Source organism: Anolis carolinensis, unplaced genomic scaffold (assembly GCF_035594765.1).
Source record: "Anolis carolinensis isolate JA03-04 unplaced genomic scaffold, rAnoCar3.1.pri scaffold_8, whole genome shotgun sequence".
Classification (NCBI taxonomy): domain Eukaryota; kingdom Metazoa; phylum Chordata; class Lepidosauria; order Squamata; family Dactyloidae; genus Anolis; species Anolis carolinensis.
The window spans coordinates 18,954,023-18,960,022 of record NW_026943819.1 but is presented as its reverse complement, the minus strand read 5'-3'; the positions used below and the strand labels follow the sequence as shown (position 1 = coordinate 18,960,022).

General features: G+C 39.8%; 1 protein-coding gene across 2 annotated transcripts in view; it reads left to right on the top strand.

Moving 5' to 3' along the window:
• Positions 1-425: 425 nt before the first annotated feature.
• Positions 426-6,000, top strand: part of kirrel3 (kirre like nephrin family adhesion molecule 3) — a 960,216-nt gene continuing 954,641 nt past the window's right edge. For both annotated transcript variants that reach the window (XM_062960868.1, XM_062960866.1), the window contains exon 1: positions 426-1,287. The gene's annotated coding sequence lies outside the window, so the exon portion shown is untranslated. The remainder of the gene's footprint in view (positions 1,288-6,000) is intronic.

The following is a 6,000-nucleotide window of genomic DNA, read 5'->3' as shown; positions in this document are numbered from 1 at the left end:
GACTTTATTTTTCTTTTCTTTTTGTTGTATGAACATAGAGGCATGGATGAGGGGTTGTGCTGCCAAGTTTAGTGTTCCTGGGATGTGTAGTTTTGTTGTTTTGTCCTAGGCCGAAATTTCATTACCCTTTTATATATATAGATAGCCGTGTGGTACTACTTTAACAGTTATAGCTCCTTCCTGTGGAATCCTAGGATTTGCCACTTGGGGAGGCACAGTGAGTTCTCAGGAGTTTCATTTGAGATATTGCCTTAAAGCTTTCTATCAAAGAATTTGTTGTGCCTCAATATTCAACTATGATATACCACATTGGCTGTCAGAACATTTATGATGATTTCAAAACCCTGTCAAGGACTGAATGGTTCTCATGCTCACCATAATTCAGAATATTCTCTATGAATGTGTAAGAGAAAGAGAACACAAATGGACTGCTATTGCTGCTGCTATTGCTCAGAATGTTTGATCAAACAATTCTGAATTGGCATGAATACATCAGAGTGTTTTGGCTACAGGATTCAACGTGCAGCCTACCAGAAGGCACTTTTTGTTCCCACTAGATTCCTTCTCTTCCTTCTATCAAATTTCAGCATCACAAATGCAGCCAGGTTGTTCCCTCAGTTACCAAGCCTGTGAAGAGGAAAACAGAGGAATTTTAGAATGAAAGAAAGAAAGCTTTCTTAGAGCCATTTGCCACTTTGGCTTGATCCTGCCTGTGGCTGCAGAAAACTTTTAATAGAAATCTTCAGAACGCAATGGGCTACAGCTGTTTGCCTTGATAAATATATTTTATTCTACATGCCTCAGTCGCCATCTGTTTGCTGATATGAATGTTTCTTCTCTGCAGCAGTGGAAAATAAGCTTTCAAAAGAAATGGCAAAAGATGTGTTCGGTAACAGGTATCGTTTTCTGTTTAGTATTTTTTTTAAAGACAGAGAGGTGAAAAGTCATATCCATGATGTTTCTCTTGCACTGTGCTATGCCAAAATTGCATGCCAAACAAGTGTGAGAAAGCAATAGAATAACTGGAAAGTGTGATTGGCATAATTGGAAAGTGAGTATATACTCCTGTCTTAGAAGCCAATATGATCAGGACTCAGAAACCAGTATAATCTGAGTATGGATCATATTGGCTTCTGAGAAGGAGCCTTGAGAAGGAATGCAATTTGTCACTAATTTTGTTCTCAAAAGAAGCTGCTATTCAAGCATTTTTTTCTTCCTCTTGACAGATAATCTTTGGGAAAAAAACACAGGAGACAGTCTTGGGGACGCCCTTTCACAAGCCAGCAAGTAAGTTCAACTGCTTGAAAAACTGGCCAGTTACACATATAGCATTGTGGACAAAAGCCAGAGTTCTAAATTCAGTAGGAATCAAAATAATTATTAAATGTTTGAACGAAATGTTGAAAAACCTTAGTGTTAAGAAACCTTGACAAGAATAAGCCTGGAGTGACATGAATCTTTATCATTCTGGATGTATTCTGTACAGAATTTGCAAGTGCTTTTAGTGCAGAATCACCATGCACACATTTTGTGCAGAATACCTCTCCTCTTCCAGCATTGCCTGCATTTAAAGCAGATTTTTTTTGCACAGTAAATGAAATGTCTATGTCAAAACTGTTTGCATAGAAAAAAGGTTTCCTGTTTAGAAAATGTAATTGGGGTGTCATTAGGCACAACATTCACATATTGATGATTCAGATAGAAAATAGCCATTTCTGTGCAGGAAACAGCATTTTCGGAAAATGACATTTCTGTACAAAATGTCTGTTAGATTTCTCTATGACTTTTAAAATTTAAAATAACATTATCTCTTCTTAGCTAAGTACCAGAGGAGAAAATGTGTTAGTGAATTGCAGATGTGCACTTTGAGGTACTGGCAAAAGAGATAAATGTGCATTGACATCAGATGCACACTGATACATAATGTGCTTTGGCATATGATGAGTATGGTTTTTCACGGTTTTAGTGGATGGGATATGTTTTATTGCTATTTGTTTTAAATGGCATTGAATATTGCCAGAGTTGTAAGCCTCGTTGAGTCCCCTTCGGAGTGAGAAAGGCGAGGTATAAATGAAGAATAAATAAATATTTGTATAGTGCACATTTGGACTGATGCACATCATCAGGCACATTGCTATATAGTAATATAATAGCAGCCCCTCCTGTATACAGGCACCACAAAACTGCCCATTCCTAACTTCAATATAAGTACAGTAGAGTCTCACTTATCCAACATAAATGGGCCGGCAGAACGTTGGATAAGCGAATATGTTGGATAATAAGGAGAGATGAAGGAGAAGCCTATTAAACATCAAATTAGGTTATGATTTTACAAATTAAGCACCAAAACATCACGTTATACAACAAATTTGACAGAAAAAGTAGTTCAATATGCAGGAATGCTACGTAGTAATTACTGTATTTATGAATTTAGCATCAAAATATCACGATGTATTGAAAACATTGACTACAAAAATGCGTTGGATAATCCAGAACGTTGGATAAGCGAGTGTTGGATAAGTGAGACTCTACTGTAACTCTGCATACAAAGATGTAAGGCTCTAGCAGCATACCACACACAATATTCTGCACAGAAAGCTCCATGCAAAACAACCATATGTACATTTTGCACACAATAAATACTAAATTGCAAGCTCTGTGCAAAACAACCATGGGTGAATTTTGCACAGAATAAATCCTAAAATCTAAAGTTATATGCAGTAGAGTCTCACTTATCCAAGCCTCGCTTATCCAAGCCTCTGGATAATCCAAACCATTTTTGTAGTCAATGTTTTCAATATATTGTGATATTTTGGAGCTAAAGTCGTAAATACAGTAATTACAACATAACATTACTGCGTATTGAACTACTTTTTCCGTCAAATTTGTTGTAAAACATGATGTTTTGGTGCTTAATTTGTAAAATCATAACCTAATTTGATGTTTAATAGGTTTTTCCTTAATCCCTCCTTATTATCCAAGATATTCGCTTATCCAAGCTTCTGCTGGCCCGTTTAGCTTAGTTTAGTGAGACTCTATTGTAGTATTAAGAGTGCATTCAGTAGAGAGAAAACTGCAAAAATTGCAAAAATCTCATTGTTTCCTTTGAGGAAAATCTAGATGAAGAATTACATCCCTAGTTCTGAGCAGATCTTAACCAAAATATATCAGACTAGGTGCCAAGCAATCAGTGCTGAGGAGGATATTTCAAAATGGTAGTGTCATTCTTGGAATGTCCTTTAAGAATGGTTACCCTCTGCTTAATCTCTGATGATAGTCATAGAAAAAAATTCAAATCCTAAATCACTTCTATATGCAAAAGCCATATATTAATCCATACTTCATTTCCATAGAAATCATCCAGGCGCGGAGAAACTGCTCACAAAGTTATTCTACACACTAAATAGCTTGATTGTGAGCTCTTCTTCTCTAGAAGTATTGGATAGCAATCTGCCAAGGATCCTTCACTTGCATCATACATTGCACATTCTGCACTGAGTCAGTTGAATTAGGGCCGGGATTCTCTTATTAGCATCATATAGGGCAAACCCATTAAATCAGTGGGATTTACCTATGCAGAGAGTCCCCATTCAGTGAATCTCTTGTAGTTAAGAATGACTAATAGACATCAGGATGATACAACTTAGGAAGTATCCTTTTATTCTATAATGTTCTGCGTCAACTCTCAGTGAAAATGAGAACGTATGAGAACTTTTTAGAAAAAAATACAACTTCCTATAAGTATGGATTTTGACTTTTTTAAAAATAGCCAATTGTCTAGCACTAGCTCTCCCTCCACTTTTCTTAGGCCAGATCATTGTGACTGAGAAAGAAGTAGAATCATAGAATAGTGGAGTTGGAAGAGACCTCATGGGCCATCCAGTCCAACCCACTGCCAAGTAGCAGGAAATCGCGTTCAAAGCACCCCCGACAGATGACCATCCTGCCTCTGCTTAAAAGCCTCCAAAGAAGGAGCCTCTACCACAGTCCGCAGCAGAGAGTTCCACTGCCGAACAGCCCTCACAGTGAGGAAGTTCTTCCTGATGTTGAGGTGGAATCTCCTTTCCTGTAGTTTGAAGCCATTGTTCCGTGTCCTAGTCTGCAAGGCAGCAGAAAACAAGCTTGCTCCCTCCTCCCTATGATTTCCCTTCACGTATTTGTACATGGCTATCATGTCTCCTCTCAGCCTTCTCTTCTGCAGGCTAAACATGCCCAGTTCTTTAAGCCGCTCCTCATAGGGCTTGTTCTCCAGACCTTTGATCATTTTAGTTGCCCTCCTCTGGACGCTTTCCAGCTTGTCAACATCTCCCTTCAATTGAGGTGCCCAGAACTGGACACAGTATTCCAGGTGTGGTCTGACCAAGGCAGAAGTAGTTGTCCTCCATAGTCTGCTCTGATTCTTCCCCCACTTCTCTGTAGCCCCTATAAGCAGGCATTCTCCCCTTGTATAAAGCTCTATTCTTTCTCAACCAAGACTCCTTTCTCCAACTGTAACATGATTCTGCAAAAAAGAAAAGGAGGGAAAAGAGGAAAAGCTGCTTCCAATAGCACTTGGCAGAGACCTGCAGTAGAGAAAATAGCACCGAATTAACCTTGAATGTAGAAGCAGAAAGAGAAAAACAGCTTTATAGAAATGAGGGGTGGGTAATTACCCTTAAGTTAACATTAATGAGGAGCGGAAAGGAGCTGACCACTGGATGAAGCAAATTGCTTCTGATTGGTCCTTTGTGCCACAGGGCTACCTAAGGTTATTTTGATTTTTTGAGAAGAGGGAGGAAGAGACTGGTTAACAGCAAATAAGGCTTGCTTTTTCGGAGTGTCCATATACGTGTGTGACTGTGCACTTTGAACTAGATACATCTGCTTGTTCCATGTGCCAAAAGAGAAAGAACTTCACGCGATGTCTAACTGTGAATTGCCATGAATTGCCATTGAATCTGTGCTTCTGAAGCCACCTTCTATGGGTGACTGGCAATTCCCCCCCTCCAATATGGTAAAGGTAAAGGTAAAGGTTTCCCCTGATGTTAAGTCCAGTCATGACCTACTCTGGGAGTGGGTGCTCACCTCCATTTCTAAGCCGAAGAGCCGGTGTTGTCCATAGACACCTCCAAGGTAATGTGCCGGCATGACTGCATGGAACGCCGTTACCTTCCTGATGGAGCGATACATATTGATCTACTCACATTTGCATGTTTTCGAACTGCTAGGTTGGCAGGAGCTGGGGCTAACAGCGGGCGCTCATTCCGCTCCCGGGATTTGAACCTGGGACCTTTTGGTCCACAAGTTCAGCAGCTCAGCACCTTAACACACTGTGCCACCAGGGCCCTACCAATATGATATGGGTCAATGTAATATTTGTTCCCATTGGAAACTTGACAAGTGATGTATTAAGGACTATACTGGTTCAAGGACCATGATTCTGAATAGCACTTTAATTGAGTAGACATTAATGGAGAATTAGACAACACTATGGAGGAGATACATCTATCAATTGACCATGGATGGATACTGATAAGTCTGGCACCAACTGGTAAGAAACAACAACAGGATATGACTAGTTTCTTCCTGGCTGCTCGTGGGGTTCCTGGAAGCACTGCATTAATTAATTTATTTATTTACAGCATTTATATTCCGCCCTTCTCACCCCGAAGGGGACTCAGGGCGGATCACACTACACATATAGGCAAACATTCAATGCCTTTTAACATAGAACAAAGACAAACAAACATAGGCTCCGAGCTAGCCTCGAACTCATGACCTCCTGGTCAGAGTGATTCATTGCAGTGATTCATTGCAGCTGCTCTCCAGCCTGCACCACAGCCCGAGCCCCAAAATAGAAATTCATATTTAAAATAAGGTTTGTGTTTGTGTTTAAAGTAAAATGATAACCTTCTGCCATTGATAACATTCACTGGTGCAGCAACCGTGGCAATCTGACATTTGGTGAAGTTGGGAGGAAACTGGCAAAAAACTATTCTCTTTCCCTTTGTTCTTCACCCC